Source organism: Nipponia nippon, unplaced genomic scaffold (genome assembly GCF_047370975.1).
Source record: "Nipponia nippon isolate SJK-2023a ecotype South Korea unplaced genomic scaffold, ASM4737097v1 scaffold_1, whole genome shotgun sequence".
Lineage (NCBI taxonomy): Eukaryota > Metazoa > Chordata > Aves > Pelecaniformes > Threskiornithidae > Nipponia > Nipponia nippon.
In genome coordinates, this window is record NW_028262290.1 from 57,308,222 (window position 1) to 57,327,369 (window position 19,148).

Consider the following 19,148-nt stretch of genomic DNA (forward strand, 5'->3'; position numbering starts at 1 on the left):
GAGTGGCTCAGAGTCATTTCAATCTATTTAAATGAATGCTGAAAATGCCATCAAACTTTGGTGTTCATTTTAAAGAGACTGTAAGATGAACATCAAAGGAAGAGGACGTTCATATTATGCTCCCTTTCCATGCCCTCGTCTTCCCCTCTGAAAGTACTGAGCATTAAAGCAGCTCCATGCCACGGACGTGTTTGTTTAAATCAACACAGTCTATGAAACCGTGCTAGCTGCCTTCCAGTTTGCTGCTTTTCCTCGGATTTTCCCATAGCCACCCCACATCCTGACCACCATCAGGTCCATACAGATGGGTAGTGTTCAAGCCACACACACTCACAATGAGGAAAAAAAAAAAAAAAGGAAGATGCTGAGGACATTGGCATGACATAATAGATTCCTATTAGCAGGTGGCTTAGTTCCGCCTCTACCTCATGTCTTCTGGATGAAGCTGCTGCCCAGATGTAAACATAAGGTGATCACACAATATCAGAATTTAGATCTAGATCTAAATTTCCTTGAAAGAACTTATATCAGCATGCCAGGTTAATCCTGACCTGATACCAACAGACTAGACGAATATGCTTCTGAGAATAAGGAGCTGCCTTCGCATTTTCAAATCTTCTAGGCTGCAAAAGCAGCAAGAGGAAATTATTCGACCCACTCATGCTCCTCGTTAGTAATGCACTTTCCAATGGCTGCAGAAAACTGTAAGAATTGCTTATGGTGGCAAAACGTGCAATTTGGTAATGCAGTTTGTGGTCACCAAAAGGAAATCCCATGACAACAATGACTTCAAGGAACAGGTTATGGCTCAAAGAGATGAAAGAAAGGAATGAAAGACTCAAGTTCTGTGCTTGCCCCAGGAGATAAAACATTCACCAAAAGTGTATTGTGACCAGCGACCTACTGGGGCCGAGATACCAAGTGCATTGGGTCATGAAAGGTGCTGACAGCATCTCCCCAGAATGTGGAGTTAGAGGGAATACAGGCATAATATTCTGCTAAGTTTTTACTAGGAAACGCAGAGACAGCAGGCAGTGTTCTCCCACATCCCCTCTGCTCTCTCTCACAGACACTTCCTTTGTCTGTACCAGCTGGGTTATTAACAGAATATTGTTTTTCATTCCACTTCTCCCCCCTTTGGGCTTTCTATACTCCTGGTCACAGAGAAGAAGGTAAATAAACCTTTTTAATTATGTAGTCTGTCAGAATTTTTCTGTATTCACCCAATTTATTAGGTTTTTTTTGTACTTCAAATTTATTTTTAACCCTCTTCCCTTACACTTAGCATTTTTCAGTTTGTATCTGAATGTACCAACAGAAAAGAGTACGACCCTTTCCCTGCAGAAACTCAGAAACAATTTTTGCAAGACACATTTTACGAGACTGTCAATTTTTTCTCTTTGTGTAGAAGACCTGATATTTCTATAGACCTGAGAAGTGGTCCAGAAGAGGAAGACATTTGGCATTACCTTCCAGCTGTGCAGAATATTGTAGTTTTCACATCAGAGAACCAAATGCTTGGGTTCCTTGTCGGATGACTTTCACAGAAGTAGAAAATACATTTCTTACTTTCCAAATGTCACTAAGTTTAAACAGTTGATACTCCACAGACCAAACTCTGACTACAGAGGGAAAATACAATTTAGTATTTTAGCTTCCAGACTAGCATTACTTTATTTTTTTGAGCTAAGTTGAATTGGTGCTGAAATGTGTATTGCTATATGACTCCAGGAAAACAGCTATTCTAGCCTTGGAGCATTTTAAACACAGGGCATGGAGTCAACTGACATAAATGAGTACAAAGACAGTTTCTGTGCTAAATAAGAAATGAACTCCTTATTTGTAAGCATAATGGCTCTGATACAGGGAAGATCAAATAGTAGCTCTTTTCTAGATGCATGTGCAAGCATATTTTCATTAGTACCATCCAGTTTTGGATTACTCCCTCTGTGCTTACCGTTCCCTGAAACTACCTTTTCTCCTTGGACCTAGTATCCTGCCAGAGACTCATCCCTGGCTGTTCCACCCTTACCCATGGAGACCTGGGATCCTGGCTTCCTTCTTCGGGCATATACACAGAAAACCCTGGGCTACTACACTTGTAAATTCACTTTCCTGAGCCCTTTCCCATGAAAACAAAGCAAAATAGTGGAGAGAAGTAATTACCAAATGAAGATAGCCAGAGGTTTACTGTCATCAACTCACACAGACAACCTGGCCACTGAGAGAAGAATAATGTTTTGTGTGCTAGCAAAGGCTTGGAGAGTGAGAAATGTGACATATTTTCCAGCAGTGTAAAAGAACAGCTTTTCTCCTTTCGAGAAGAATATGTAACCTTCTTGTAAAACTCTGAGAATATATGTATTCTATTGAAATATATATTTCTCCTGTATGTATATATGTATATAGTAATAGTCTGAGAAAGTGATGACCTCTCCAGAGATTTTTAAGTTCACCTAATGAAATGAGAGCTTACTGCTGCCAGCAGTGGATAAGCCGACTATATTACGACTGCATTCAGATTCAGACTATTTCGTGGTGCCTCCCTCTCTCTCTCTCCTTCCCTCCCTGCCTTCATTCTCCAGGAGAGGTAGTTCAGGTACAGAGCCAAGGGCACTTCCCCACTCCAGAAGCTCACTTTCAAAGTCCAACTCTTAGACAGATCTTGCTCCTACCTTCCTGCCAGCACTTGTGCCTGTACCCAACAATATACTGCTTTTGGCTAAAAGCAGGAGGCAATGGAGGCTGAAAGAACCAGCCTCCCCCCTCCCTACTTCCCCAGTGTGCCTGTCCCTGCACACCACTCTCCAAAACCAAGAGAGGCCGGGCAGAAGCGGGTACAGGGGCTGCAACTGCTTTTTTGTAATGATTTGCGAGTCTGCTTTGGTCTCCCTGTCTACAGCTGCCTGGAGCAGTTGCCTCACCATGATTCTGAATCCCATTTCAGCTTGTTGTGGTCCCTACGTGGCCTTCTCCCTGTCCCACTCCAGCTTGGAGCAAGCAATCCCTCTGTAGTGGATGTGTGGAGCTCTGTCCTCAGCCTCAGCCCTGCTGCACCTTTCAAAGCCTTTGCAGAACGGAGCTAAGAGACAGACGACCACAGACTGCTTGCTGTGGTGTTCAAAAGCCTTCACTTGGATAAGGAAAAGGATTTGTGAGATCAGGGACACTTTGCTCAAGTCAAAATGAACCCATTAGATGATACAGGTCATGTATTGCCAAATTTATCAAAATGTATGCAAGAGATGTGCGCTTGGCTTCCCTGGCCCGCTGTAGAGGCCTTCATTGTGCTGCTGCTGGCGTTACCAGCCCTAGCCAGGATGTCTGTGTTCCCACAAGGCAGTTTCCTACCCACAGCTTCTGTGGAAAATGGGGCTTGGTGGAGTGGCTGGAGGGGACTGTGCAGAAGCAGTGGGAAGCCTGAGCACTCACCACATCCTTTCCCAGAAGTTGTGATACAGCAGCTATGGACTCACCTGCAAGGGGGCTTTCTGGCATTGACAACAGTGGGAGAGCAGAAACCATTGTAGCCGTGATTGCAAGGAGCAGAGCCATAGCTACTAATAAAACAGGACAAATGCCCAGGTATTGCCTCAAATGTCACATGGGTGACATAAATGATCCTAGTTCAGGGACAAGCCTGAAACCACTGACAGAGTGGCACAGAAGAAATCTCTTCAAGATGAAAAACCCACCCTTCTTTAAATCTCCCTGTCTTCTCCAAGGGCACAGGTATCTGCCATAAACACCACAGGCAGGCAGCACTGCTGCCATTGAGTACATTATTAACTAGGTTATTGTTGTGCCCATTGGAGCAGAGCACAGAGAATTCACTGAATTTTTGGCTTTAGCCCCAGTCTTTTGGTGGAGGAGGAGAATGGCGGTGAATAAAAATATCTTGGAAACCAACTGGCTCGATAAGAAGAACCTTGTAGGAGGCAGAGAAAGTAGCTCATGCTCAGCGCTCGATTCTCCCCCTCTGCTGAATACTTTGACTGCACAGTCCTCGCTGCGTGGTCAGGAATGAAATGCCTTTGCTGTCAGGCAGCTTGAGGGCCATCCAGCTTGTAGTCTGGCATTCTCAGGTTAAGAAGGCCGCAAGACACCTTCTGCTACTTGAGTCCCTTTTTAGAACAGAGGCACTGCTCCACATCAGCATCACTGGGACATCTTTGGATTGTCAGTAGGCAAGGAGATAAAATAGCCTAACACCATGCTGCTGTGACACACATGAATTTCCGTGGTGTGCCAAAGTTCTTAATTTGAGGAATATTGAAAATGAATCTATCAATTCCTTTATGCTGAATCCGCATCTGAAAGCAGATTTTAAAAATAAATCAGCCACACCGGGGACTTAGCTGTCATAATTTCATATTATGTAAAAAACATATGCACGCAGAAACAACTTTGAGACTGCTACTCTCCTTTTTGCATTTTTTATATCCTCAAGTGAACAATAAAACCCAAATAACAGGTAAATTTTTAGAACAAAAAAAAAGAAAAAAAAGGAAGCTGGCCTCATATCTTATTGTATCTGGATCTTTTCAGAGGAAATGCTATAAATTGCACATGTGACTATGTAAGCATGCTATCAGTGCCCATTGAAAACTGGGTCCTAAAGAGAAGAATGGGTTTATTTCATGCACTACTTTGCTGTGAATGTATCATATGTTCTTCATTTTTTTTCTTCATTATTATCAAATCCACTAGGATTAAATCCTTAGGCAGTAAGGTGAAAGCCAGAAATGAGAAAGGCAAAAGGTTCTAAAGGACCTAACTGAGTGGGCGTTAGCTGGGCAATACCCCTGCCTGATGCGCCTCCTAAAAAAAAACCCTATCTCTTTGCAACAGTGAAAGTTTAGCATGAAAGATGTTCTCACACCATAGAGATACTGGGTTAAGAAAGAAGCTGGGGAGTCCGACTGGCCTGTCGAGACTGGTGGCTAGAAAGGAGATAAAACAGAAACAGAGAGAGGCAAGAAAAGGATATTCATCTGTCCTCGGGGATGTTCTGTGCAGTTTTTAGCCAGCATTGAATAAATAATTCTCAAAAAGAGGTCTTCTGGGCACTCCAGTTCCCAGTTCTCAGCGGTCCTTCCAAGCAAAGATTTGGCAGATGCTTACCTTGGCAAATCTGTCATCTTAACATGCATGGAGACACCCAGGTTACGTTCGGGGCATCTATCACAGTCCTATTGCTATAGCACTACATAACTCTGTGCAAAGAATAGCTAAGTAGGGAAATCTGTCTTCACTAAGCTGCACAGGGGTATAACAAAATAATACTTAAGGCCTGTGCGATGCAGTCGCTGGAACAATTGTGATCATATTTGGCTGTTCTCACATGTTATCTTAAAAATTAGAAGCTTTCCTATATTTGCTTTTAGGATACAGACAGTCTGACGTGATCGTGTCTAAGGAGCCACATGCTGGGAAAAATAAGCACTCTTTCAACAAGTTGTAACTGCCTCCAGCTATCCCAGTTATCAGAATGAATCAATATGAATTATGGACTGCCATCCCACTTCAGTCAATGCAGAAACACACACTAACCGCGTCCTTGCAGGATAGATTTGGTGCTATGTTGTTGAAGCGTATGTCCTACTTAGAGCACTCTGCATCCTGAAATTCCCCAACTCCAGCTTCTCTTTTGAACTCACAAGTTGTAACTGAAACCAACAAAAAGCTCTATTAAACATTATCCTTACCTAATTGGATATATTAGTTGTATATAGCAATTACGTTCTCCTTTTTACAGTATAGTAAAGCACTTATGGTATAATAAAATCTACCACACAGTGCTCAACAGCCCAGTGTGTTGAGCAATTCAGTTTTTAGTGCCTCGTGTAGGTTAGGAATTGATTTTAATTGCCTGGCATAAATCACACAGTCCTACTGTAGAGACCCCTATTATTTCACAGACAGGGCTGGGTTTAATCCTATATATTCATGGGAAATAAGAGGGAAGCAGAATGAAAAGAAAATCACCTTCTGAAACTTTACTTCTGAGGAAGAGAGGTTTGTTCTGAATTCAATGAAAGGTTAACAAATGCTGTGCACATTAGTCAGTATAATTGTCGTAAGCACAGTAGTCAAGAAAACTCTGTACATCACCACTAAACCTCAGGCACCGGGGCTGTTTAAAGAAGTAAACCTTGACAAACTATGTGAGACTTACAGCAAAGAGAATCTGCCATACAGACAGAAATTTCTTCTGCTTACACATCTGTCCTGCACTCTCTGCCAATCACAGCCAGAAATAGTATCTCCATGTATTTTGCATGTATGTTTGGATTTACAAAGCATGCGAGAGGGAAACATTCTCTCATGAAGTTTGGCTCTCATTTGTAGATTTTCTGTGCCAACGCAGTTTAGTCATTTGTCTTAGTAGTAACTTAAATAAAACAAAAACTAAACCTAAAATCAAACCAAAACATCCTGTGTTTAAAAAAAAAAAAAGCACGCAAAGTTGAAAATGTGTTTGTGTTTGGCATTATTGCCCTAATTATTAAGCTTTCTTTATCAAATTTTGACCTCCGGAAAAATATCCAGCATTATAAAGAGTGAAATTGAAGTGGAAATGGTCTGCACATGATTGTGAGCCACCACCCAGTTAGTACATTGATGGTGGTACCATTTTTTGTCTATACTACACAATAGTTTCTGGGGGAAAGTGAAAATTACAGGAAAGAGTTTTGCACCTCATGTCTTTGAACACCTAGATCCCAAATTCAGGTCCACTCAGTACTGATTTGCCTTTTTGTACAAATGTCAGTCCTGACACTTAACGTCTGCAGGAGTAAACTAAGTCCCCTCAGCATTGCAGCATTCTGATGTATCATTACCATTTGCACGAGGAAGAAGCAGAAGATGAGCCCTCAGAGACCACAGAAATTAGTTCAATGTAAGAGTCAAAAGCAACATTTAGGATGATAGAAATAGATATCTTATGATGTTCGATTTAGTTACCATATTTTATAACTTCAAAGTTATGCTTAAAGGCTCAAAACCTTTTTTTATATAAACAGAAGAAACATCATTCAGTTAAAAAAAATGAAATAATTTGCAGAGGAAACTGGAAAATCATTTACATGCAATTAATCCCATAAATTTACCCCTTCTCAAAATGTTTAATTATTGCTCCCAGCATTTCTGAAGACCTTTTATTTTCATTATTGGACTATCAGCTGCACATTTATCAAGTCTAGAAAGGCTAGGTCATCATTTTTAAAACCACATTATACAAGGGAAAGTTAACCACCACATGCAAAATGGCTTTTGAAGTTCATGGTGCTGTTATAAAGGTCATGGTGATACTTAGTGAAAATTGAATCATGCAGAAGTCGATACAAAAAGACATATTGTCCTCCTTCAATAAGGAGCTTTTAATGCTGTGCCAGTTTATTTACCATCAAACTCTGCAAAGTCAGCACGCTAATAAAGAATTTAGGATTTATGTGCCCTTTAATTCAGCATAGAAAAAATAGTTAGAAAGTGACAGTCTAATAGGCCAATTATCTGAGGAATATTTTGTTTATTTGGCAGAAATTACAAGGAGATGCATAATAAAAATACCTTCAGTAACCAATTTATTCCTACATTAAAATAAACTCATTCACGACTACTGTGCTACAGAAAGTACCATTAAAATGTTCAAAGTTCTACCCTGATGCCAAACAAAAAAGCTTAACCAGGGCAATATACAATATTAATATTGTTTTATGGTCAATTTATGTCTAGACACAAGCAATAAGAAGTGGAAGGATACTGCAGAAATTACAGCTTCTATACAGGAAACAGGAACAAAGCCCCAAAGGATTGTATCCACGTTTGTCTTATTCCAGATTTAGAAATTATTCTTTTTTTCCCTATTAGGTATGGGTCTAAAATATTAGCTGTTTTCTTTGCATGAATGAACTCTGGAGAGGGAATAGTCTGACAGTTTTTTTATTAAAAAATACTTGAATACAATTTTGCCTTTTTTATTTAGCTAACATAACCTAATTGTACTGCACTTCATACTGGCTAACAAATGAACTTCATGAAACTAACCACAAGCGTTCATAGATCCTGACTTAATAACACAATGTAAAAGACCACAAACATCATATAATTTAGAAGTTTAAGTTCTGCTGAAAATTGAGGAAATGCAGGCCACTAAGTCTCTAAAGCAGTCGAAAAAGTGGTATCCCCATGTTTTCTGATTCTACAGGCTTTGGCATGAGACAAGAAAGAAAGTTTAAGCCTTGTTTTTTTCATTTTGGGGACTTTTTTTAGATCATTTCAGTATTAATGATCATAGGAAGGCATTATAGTTCCAAAGAAAATAATAAAATCCCAATATATATTTCTGTCCTGGTTTTGGCTGGGATAAAGTTAATTTTCTTCCGAGTAGCTGGCATAGTGCTGTGTTTTGGACTTAGCCTGGGAATAATGTGATAACACACTGATGTTTTAGTTGTTGCTGAGCAGTGCTTACACTAAGTCAAGGACTCTCCAGCTTCCCATGCTCTGCCAGTGAGGAGAGGCACAAGAAGCTGGGAGGAAGCACAGCCAGGACAGCTGACCCAAACTGGCCAAAGGGCGATTCCGTACCGTATGACGTCATGCTCAGTACATAAACTGGGGGGAGTTGGCCAGGGGGACAGCGATCGCTGCTCGGGGATGGGCTGGGTGTCAGTCGGCAGGTGATGAGTGGTTGCATCACTTGTTTTTCGTGGGTTTTGTTTCTCTCTCTCTCTTGTGTTGTTTTCCTTTTCATTATTGTTGTTGTTGCTGTTATTATTATTATTATTGTTATTGTTATTATTGTTACATTTAAATTATTAAACGGTTCTTAGCTCAACGCACAAGTTTTCCCACTTCTACCCTTCTGATTCTCTCCCCGCTCCCAGTGAGGGGGAATGAGCGAGTGGCTGTGTGGCGCTTAGTTGCCAGCTAGGGTTAAACCACAACAATTTCACATATCATTAATCCAATACATTATCTCCTCTGGGCATTGACTTTACTAAAAATAACATAGATAAGGAGGTAGTAACTGCACAATTGCCTTAGTAGGTCATGGGAAAAAAGTAAGTAGAAAACAATACTTTATTCTCAGGGTTTTCTGAAATGAGTAGTGACTCTGAATGCCCTAATTTGGGTCATTTATCACTATTTAGGCATAAGGGTTTTCATTGTTAGAAAATGTGCTATTCATTTTCTAAAACCAAGATTCTTCAAGATAGAAGAAGCCGGACACTGGGAAATTAAGACTCATGCATTACTTTTAAAGTTCTTGGCTGAAATTTTAGTTTGAGTTGGGAAAAGAAAGAAAAAATCATAAACGAATTCCAGTGGCCACTGTGTAACCTTTGGACTTCCTTAGACCTAACTCATTCCCACGTACAAGCTCCCAGGAAACCAAGATATTTTGTTCTTAGCTGATTACAGTGAATTCTTATTAAAAAGTTACTTGTTTTTCTCCAAGAACTCAAATTTTGGATCAGTTGCTGAGATACAGTGGCCAGTGCTATCCTGTCCAATTTGTGCTCCTAGGATTGTTAGTCTCAAGAATAGTGTTTGCTTAAAGGAAATATAAATCAAAATAACATACAAACTTACAGAAAACGTTAATACTAAATTTGTCTGATCTTTACAGTGGAAGTTTCCACTTTTACCAAAGAAAATGCCATCAGACAGGGAACTACACAGTGTCACAGCTTTGTTTTTTCATTTGTGGTTAATGGAGAAGGTTAAAATAATTATTCCTGTGGTTTAAGCAAATGAATCAAACCATCCTTTTGTTGAAATATAATTGTAGGTATAATGTACAGAAGATCAGACTGCTAAAGTGATCCCACACTAAAACAGTGGTTTGATAGCTTTCTCTCCTGCTTTTATGTGTCTGCAATAAAGTCATTTTTTTATGAGGCAACAGAGACACACTTTCACTAATCTACAAGATGCTTCATAGCTGGGACAAATAATTTATGGATCTTTATTTCTCACAGTGGCAAATCTCTTACTGTCCATAGATCACAGAATCATTTAGGTTGGAAGGAACTTGTTGAGATCATCTAGTCCAACCCCCAGGACCAAATCTGATCTAGATTATCAGGTCAGACATTAATACTAGAACCCCATCCACTGCAACAGGGTGGAGAGGAAGGTAGGAGTTTTTTAAAAAATATAAGGCAATGATTTGAAGTTTTCAGACTGAATCTCATGTACAATGCTAATGCAATAATAGGTATTGTTCATTTCGAGACACAAAGCATAAAACAAAAGAGATTTCACTATTATGCCATATAATGTATCCATGCTAAATAAAAAACTAAGTCCTCTCTCTTTGGCCTTTCTCGCCTTCCTTGTATCTGCAGGTAATTGTGCTGATTTTAAGCATTCTTCTGCTGTCTGTGACCTGGCTCTTCGGTACGCCAGCTCTCCCTCATGCAGCAATCCCATTTGTCTTGTATAGCTCACAGGAGCCCATTTCCACTTGCTGGAGTGGCAGAGAGGGTGCAGCAAGAAAACAGATGGACCAGGACGTAGGCATAGAAATGAAAGCAATTTTCTTGAGAACCCAGAGAAATGCAACGGAATGAGATGGAAAAATTCCTCAATTTATGCAGAACCCTCCTGCTGTTACACTAACAGTTGTCCATTGTGTCTTTCAGTACAGCTATTGTCTTCCTTTTCCCTTAGCAAAACCTTTGATTATGGTATTCCATAAACAGCTTAGGAATGTGGTGATTCACGAATACAGGTGGAATCATCAATCTTTTTAAAAAAAACCTGCATAAGACTTAAATCTTTTACAGGGGTACTGAGTGATTTTCTAGAATACCTCTATATAGTCATCAATGAGGGGAGATGGGAAACAGGGCTGACATACTCAGCTTCAGTATGCCAAAACTTTCAATAAACACACTTTTCAGTAAGATCCAGTTCTGGAAAGGAACCTCTATGTAGCACAGAAAGCGTGTAGGTACTTTTACACTGAATGACTGGAAAAAAGTGCGTTTGTGAAGTACAGGATCTGGAAGGGGGAAACAAAGAGATAAAGAGATGCCTCTCACCAGTGCATTTTTATATGCAGTCATTTAATGAAGAGCCCACGGGCAAGTGCCTCTAATATAAAAAAGGAGACAGAAAGAAACTTTGAGTACAGAACTGTTCGTTGAAATTAGTTCATGTATATTACATAAGAGCTTTTTCAGGGACTTCAGTCTGTTTTCACAAAGTAAGTTTGCAACAATAAAAAGGTGGTAGAAACAAGGACAGGGAACGAGAAAATGCCTTGCAGTAACAGCTTTAAAGGATTTAAAGATTTCCTCTCTTGGTTTCAGGCAGGCAGTTCTGCTTTTGCCCAGAGATAGGCGAAAGCAGAGCTCAGTTCTGCAAGCGCCTGCCCCGGATGAGGGAGCACAGCCCCAACTTCTTGTCACTCCTCTGTGCATCGGAGGCAGGGGAACCGCAGGACCACCGCTGAATGAGAGCGGTCCTTAGCAATGCGACTGCTGTCATGGCTAGAAACCAGGCAGCGTCTTGGCAAGCTTCCCCATGCTACTCCATCTTAAGTGCCTCATGTGAAAGGAGTATTTTTTTACCAGGGAAAGACCCACTCTGTCCACGTGCGTAATGAATTCCCAATTCCTTCAAAGAGACTGTTGACACAGCTGCCAATTAACACCATTTGTGATGTACACAAATGACTACAAAGTCTTTATACAGGCCAAACAGCACGTGGACTTTCACTCATTACTGTCATAGGTTAAATTTAAGCTGGTGACAGGGAACAGATGTGAAAGGTTCTTTAATCTTGAGCTTTTCAGTCCAGTGCTCGAAGTATTTCCAGGGATTTTTTTGAGGGCTATAGACCCAGTTTATACTGCTGAAAAAATGATCGAGGTCACCAAAGGTCTGTGTTTTGACAGTGTCCAAGCAAAAGGCACTCTTTCCCGGGCACCTTTGACATAACCTTTCTCCATATCACTTGAGGTATTATTCTGCCATACAGAAGCCGAAGGAAGACTGGTGGTGTCCATGTCTCTGCACTGATCAGCCCCCCAGGATGAGAGGAGGAGAATGCCACAGAGACCTCAGGAGCCTTTGTTATTGTTGTGTGAATCATCAGGAGTCAAAGGAAAAGGAGATGGATCTTCCGTCCTACTGAAATGCATATGGAAGTGACAGGCAGGGCTAGTTTCTTCCAGTGTTCCCACCTCAGAAGCCCCAGATCCCTCTAGGATGCTCCTGTTAACTCCCCAGCTGATCCATGAGCACAGAGCATCCACAGCCACGTTCTCAGGATGCATTTCCACTGCTTTGCCTGTTTTTCAGCCTCAAATTCCCTCCCTGTCTGGTTCAGTGTTAACCTTAATATGTGTCTGAATAGAGACAAGTGAATTTCCTCTTCTGTCTTCCTTTAGTTTGTGAATCCTCATATATCCATAAAGATAAATATAAGATCCAGCATATTTTACACTGGGAAACACAATCCCATGCTAATTGCCCAGTTTCTTAATGTGTGGTATTCAGTAACTGCATGCACAGGGAGGCGATGGTCTGGTGTTTCTTAAAAAATGGATGAAGAATTAATGCATACACATCACCTCCATTCCAAGCACTTGGACAAAAGGTATCAATGTAAAAGAGGAGAGACCTTGACCCACTGACTTCAGACACAGCCAGGTGTCTACTACACCCTTCCAAAGCTGTTTGCACTTCTGAACTCTGCAGCTGTTAGTATCTCCCCACAATCATCTCGCCAAGCTGCTTCCATGCACATCTGTGTCTGACAGGCTTAACTCTCTGGAGTACTTGAGAAAACACATAAGATGCAGAGATACCATTAACAGGTGTTCAATTGGTGAGGCTGATGTTTTCTTTCTTGATCAACATCAAGTATTTTTCTGGGAAAACAACATTTTCCTGCCGTTAGATTCTACACACAGAAGCGGAAGAGGGAAGTAGCTGAAAACTAGTAAAAGCATACAGGAAGGTAGACTGTGCTGTTCTGTGGGTCTCATTTCAGGTTCATCTGCTATATTGTATGTACACAAGAAACCTTCTAGACTAAGACTATGAAAAAATATCACAGAAAAATCAGATCTAATAGAGAGAAACAGACCATAATTTATACCTCTTTTGCTCTATTAAAACACATTATGGCTATTTCTGCTGTTTCCTGGCTGTTTTTAAGATGAGGCCACTCACATCAATGAACCTCTCCCTGATGCATTGATTTCATTTCACTTTGTTACTTTTACTGGCAACCAGGTTAAAACACATATTTACACATTAATTTCTAAGATCTTTGGCTCACACAAACTAATCTACATCTATAGAAAAACAAACAGCCAACAAATGGATTATAGAACAGTTGCCAAAGGTTCAGACTTGTTGATGAATAATTTTTTCCTTTCAGTTTGGATACCAGCCCATGGTCCTGAAAATTTACACAGCAAGTGTAAATAATTTGTCCACTTTGTCTCTTCTGTTGCAAGCACAACAGTGAAAACAACAAAATAATTTTACTCAAAATCAGCTTTCCATCTTGCTTAAAATCCGTACATTGATTTGCATGGGATCACAGAATAATTTAAGCACGGAGGGACCTCCAATCCCCAGCTTAAAGCAACGCCAGCCTCAAAGTTACACCAAGTTTCCCAGAGCTGTCTCCAGTCAAGATTTTACTGTCTGCAAGGATGGAAATTGCACAGTCTCTGTGCAGCCTGCTCCACTGTTTGATGACTCTCATTATAAAAAAAAAAATAATCCTAATATCCAGCTGGAATTTCTGTTGTTGCAGCTTTTGTCCATTGCCTCTTGTCCTTTCACTGTGCACCTCCAAAAAGTGTATGGCTTCATCTTCCTTATAACCAGACATTAGGTAACTGAAAGCAGCAATAAGGTCCTCCCTCGGCCTTACCTTCCTCAGACTGAAGAAACAGGTCTCTCGGCAGCATTTCCTACATCAAGTGCTCCAGCCCCCCACCATCCTGGTGGCCCTCTGCTGAACTCATTCCAGTAGGTTAATGGCTTTTTGCTACCATCTATGCCTACTGTATCTTGGTACATTTCATAAATACTGCAATCTAAAGTGATGAAAATGGTTTTATGTTTAAATCTGTGGGTGAATCTGGTACTAGTAACAAATGAATGATCACCGGTAGCAGCCAGATATTTTGCAAACGGAATGTTAGTTCACTTCTTTCCTATACATGCCAGTACACCAAAGCACATCCAGTCCAGGATGAGTCTTGAGAAGACTAGATACACGTTAAGTTCTTTGGCAATTAGTTATGTAAAGTGAGTCAGTGTATGGGAAGTCAACTCTGTAGGTTAAAGGCTAGGTGAAATTATCATCTTACTATTAAATGATGGATTTTAACAAGCAGCTGACCCTCATTACATCATGTATCACAAAAAATACAATGTCCTAATGAGAAATACAGCAAAACCAAAACCCAGACCTCTCAGAAACAGCAAGTAAGAAGCTAGAGCTGGTGTTGCAGGGAGGAACGTAGATGCATTTTGATCCTGCAAATGCCTACCAGTTCTTGCCAGGTATGACTGTTTTGTAACATTTGTCAACAAATTAAAGACTCATTTAAAACTGTGTGTGAAGCAGTTCTCCACTGGTGGTGGAATGGCCTATTAATACACCCCATCTAAATTCTATGATTCATATTTCCACAGATAACACAACATATGCAATTGTGCTAATAAAACATAGGCATAATTTTCTAACATGGTCTGGCAATAATAAAGCATTATAGTTTGAACAATGGATCAGTGTTAAGGTGATCGCAACTCTCTGTTGCAGTTCAGTTCTCTTTTGCCAGCTATAGTATAGCAGTGACTAAACAGAAAGCAATTCCCGTATATTAGGCACTTTGAGAACAGCTATTCGAGCCAAATGGTGCAGTTAACCAAGGAACAGCATGCAAAAACAAAGGCATTTTTCATAATCTCATCACTATGAATCAAATTTTGCCCTGAGGACAACACTAAATTTTGTTTATTTGCTTTTTGGGTGTGTTTAGTAATATTTTACATTAGTGAAAGACTGAAGCCATCTATGCTGGGTTCATTTCTATCCAGCTAGGAGACACATGTTGTCTGCATTAGAAATCCCAAACTCCTAAAAAAAGCTACGTTTTCATCAAAGTGCAGGAAAATGCTGAAGATCTGTTTTCTTCTCTCTTTCTCAAACAAATTTGTCTTAAATTCAGGCACTAAATTACTGTTGATAGTTAAGTTAATCTTTTAAAATCTTTTCAGGTGTGTTGTTACCTGGTACAGTCTACACGGATTTACTTTCTGTACTACTGCTTCTGTATAAGCTGTGAGCTTGTGGTTAGAATATCAGCCACCGTTTCTATGCACTTGTGATTTCAATGGATGCCACGAACACAGATCTTTTCTTACATCTCTGACCTCACATCGCTCCATTACTTTTACAATTTAATCAAGTAAAAAAGGAAAAAAAAAACCAGCCCAACTCCTTCAAGCTTTTTATCAATGTCAGACTGGAAATTACTTTTAGAGAATGTTGTATTCACTTCATAAATTGTAAATATATTTCATTATAAATTGCCTAGGAGAGCAAAAATTAGAGTACTGTTTAAATTGCATTTTCACCAGTATTCATCAAGAAATACCCAGACCTGATGTATATGTTCCTGCATACTTCACAAAAAATAATTATCTGACATTTTTCTTTCTTTTCATTGGTTGATGGGTACTCTGACAACCATAACTATCATCTCCTGCAAAAAGAGAACCCCCTTTCTCATTGATTTGCATTATTTTGAAAAAGAATGAGAAGAGTAGAGTTTAATTAATTTAAATAATTTAAAACATGACAAGAGTAGAGCTTAATTCCAAGGAATAATAAGAAATTGTATGACCATGAGCACACTTCTCAAATATCTACCTTCTCATAGTGATGAAACTCCTGAAGAAGGGACTATAGTTTCTTCAAGAGTATTTTGTGAATATTTACTCGGGATGATACTTCTGAAGAATTTGATTCAAGTATCACAGGTCTCTGACTTGGAAAGAAAATACATTCCATGTCTTGATTGCGTGTTGGCATCTGAAACAGAAGAGCAAGGCAGAAAGGTAAGCTTCACTCATTTGAAACTGCCATTCATATCAGAACAAAATATGTAAAAAGCAAAAAGAAAAATTACAGAGACAACTTTCTTACTTTTTCCAGATTTTTTTACAAAAGTGTTTTTTTTTTCCTTTTTCTCCCAAAAGAACAAATATTTACACCTCTAGACTTCTGAGAGGAAATTCTTCGTGTATTAGAAAAAGATAAATCTCTTTTTGCTGTTATAATCTAAGAAGCAAAACAAATACTGTGCTCATAAACAATTATATACTTGTCACATTTCATGAGAATCTGTATCTATCCCTGCTTCAAATTTAAACCTTAAAAGAAATCTCTAGCTCAAACTACAGCTTCCTTAGCTGGTCTCTGGTCTAGCAGCAACACATTGTTTATAGTCTATTTGCTCAGTTTTACGCTGAAAATTGTTTTGGAAATATGATATTATCTGCCAACCTAAAACCTTAAGGAAAAAAAATTACAAAAGCTGAAGTATTGTGGTAAATGTCCAGAATGTCAAAACTTCAAATAATAAAACTAGATAGCTAAATAAGCTTTAATTACTAGGGCAAGAGAGCTTTATGCTATGTATGCAGTGCATAAAATTCTTACTAAAACTAGCAGAATTGGTTGCAATCACATCACAAATCCTCCACATAAGATGAAAATATATACACTAAACAGTTAGTCCTATGCCAAGCAAATATTCATGAAACCACGTGAAGTAGTAGGAGTTTGACTAACTGCTTCTATATGGTAACAATCATAACTTCTTATGGTAATGTCAAAATAACATTAATACGGAAAGGACTCGAAAGACCTCAGTTTTCAAAATGAAAATTCAGTGCTACTTTTGTTTTGCAGCTTTAATTAGACATCACTATCAAGTATCTGTGATACTGTTAAGTATCACTGCATGCTAAGATAAGTTTCAAATGGAAAATTGAAAATGTACCATACATTTTGCTGTGGCATTAACTCAAGAGAAGAGTTAAAAAAAATGGGTTTATGTGGATGTGTATTGACATTAGATCAATTAGAGTTTAAATACAGGCTAGATATAGATTCCAATTCAATTAAATCACAAACAACTCTATTTTATCCCTCAAAGCTCAGGGTTTCTTCACAGCTGCTTCATTTCAGTGTATGAGGGAGAGAAGGGTCTATGTGTAACTATGAGGTAGTTCTGGGTCCAAAATTTCCACATGTTTGGATCCAGTATTTGGGTCCTGGCCCATTTGTGCAACATGTCAGAGCAAAGCCATGAGATATTGAGTAAAAGGGCATTCTGTGTTTCAAAAAAAAAAGCATTTTAAAATGTAATTGGAGATGATATGAATTATCCGCTCTGCATTATGCACATTATTTCAGTATATGCCACAGGCATGACCCACGTCCTGATCAAAACATTTTAAAAAGGGACTGGCTGCTGAAGTATCTGTCAGCATTTTGGTGATTCTGTTCTCTGTGGCAGCAATGCTGAGCAAATGCTTTACTTATAAGCTTTTTCTAATGTCTCATCTAGCACAAAATAATGTTTGGGCAAAATTCTGAAGATTGCATATTGTTTTTTAAATTACAGTGTTTCTGCTAACAGATCATATTTCAGTAAGTGCTTCTGACTAACTTTTAAGATAGACAATTTGATAAAGTGTTTAAAATTTATTTACTTAGGATTTATAACACACAACTTCCCTACTGGTATATAGTAATGGGATATTTTATTTAGTTTAAACCCATTTTTATGCTACAGGAAAGATCTCATGCTAAACTAAAGTGAACATGAGAATATACCATTGCAATATGATATCACTGTAGCACTGTAACTCAGTGCAAGCCTAGCCTGTATGATGATGCAATTGTGATGGCAGAGCAGCTCCAGTGAAAGTCTATGAAGACCTTCATTATGACATTAAAAAAACCCCAGAGACAATCCAGGTCTTTAAAATCCAGTGCTTTAAAAGTCAATTAATGTTAAGCAGATATATTAGTGTTTGATTTATACATGGTGCTTCACTTAACTACTGACATTCCACATGCCAAATCTTCTATTTCTCACCGTCACATGTAAATGGTCTGCCGGTATGACTGTAAAGCCGTGATCAAAGGCATAATGAGGAGTTGTCTTTGGGCCTAAGCAAAGTTGTAATCCTAGCTTCTAGAACTGAAATGCCATTGCATTTAACTATCTGTGTGTCTCCTCCTCACATCTGGTATCTTGAGATACACTAGGTGATGAACATTCTGTACTGAATATGCTAGTGTTTTCCAACTCCTGAAGTACATGTGCAGCCTTTTCAGAAGAACGTTACCTACTTTCCAGTTCTTTTCAAAATAATCTTGTTGTGCTTTTGTGCACCCATGCAAAAATATGAAGTCTTCTTGCTCAACATTTTATTCCAAGGAAAATACACAGTTATCTCCCAGACAGTCTTTGAAATGGTGAAAACTCAGTACAGTTTAACTGATTATTTGAATTTCCTAAATATTGCATATTTTACTGCAAATAAAAAGATCTTAAATGAAACTGCACTCTGGAGTATAGTTCTTTTGGTACTTTATTGTCTACATCCGTACAGAGGAGCTAATATAAAAATTGGAAATGTGACATAATGGGATTAAAGTGCAGTCAAGCTAGGTAATATTGGAAATGTTTCTGCAAAGTGAAAAACGAATTTGATTAAAATTAGCTCTTAACTGAAAAGTACAGGTCAGCTCCAAAAAGTGACTAAAAATGAAATTGAATTATGGTACCTCAGTGACTGCTAGAAAGTGCACCATGTTATAGCTAAAGTTATAGATTCCAGACGTGTCAAAGGAAAAAAAACCCTGGGAGTTCTTGAGTGCATTCCACAGGTATGCATGTGTATTTTTTATAGGAAATAAAGATCCATTCCAGTGGGTGCACGAAAGTGTAATAGATCAGATCAGCAATCACAGAGTATGTTAAACAACTCTGCTGACAACAAAAAACTTTTATATGACAAGTCTCTCCTCCATACCTATTTCTCTCTACAGGAATAAGAAGAAACCAAAAGGAACC

The 19,148-nt window shown here is 39.0% G+C and overlaps 1 protein-coding gene across 2 annotated transcripts in view; it reads right to left on the reverse strand.

The window, feature by feature from the left end:
- Positions 1–19,148, reverse strand: part of PIEZO2 (piezo type mechanosensitive ion channel component 2) — a 483,849-nt gene that overhangs the window by 333,024 nt on the left and 131,677 nt on the right. For both annotated transcript variants that reach the window (XM_087756833.1, XM_087756825.1), the window contains exon 3: positions 15,926–16,087. The gene's annotated coding sequence lies outside the window, so the exon portion shown is untranslated. The remainder of the gene's footprint in view (positions 1–15,925; positions 16,088–19,148) is intronic.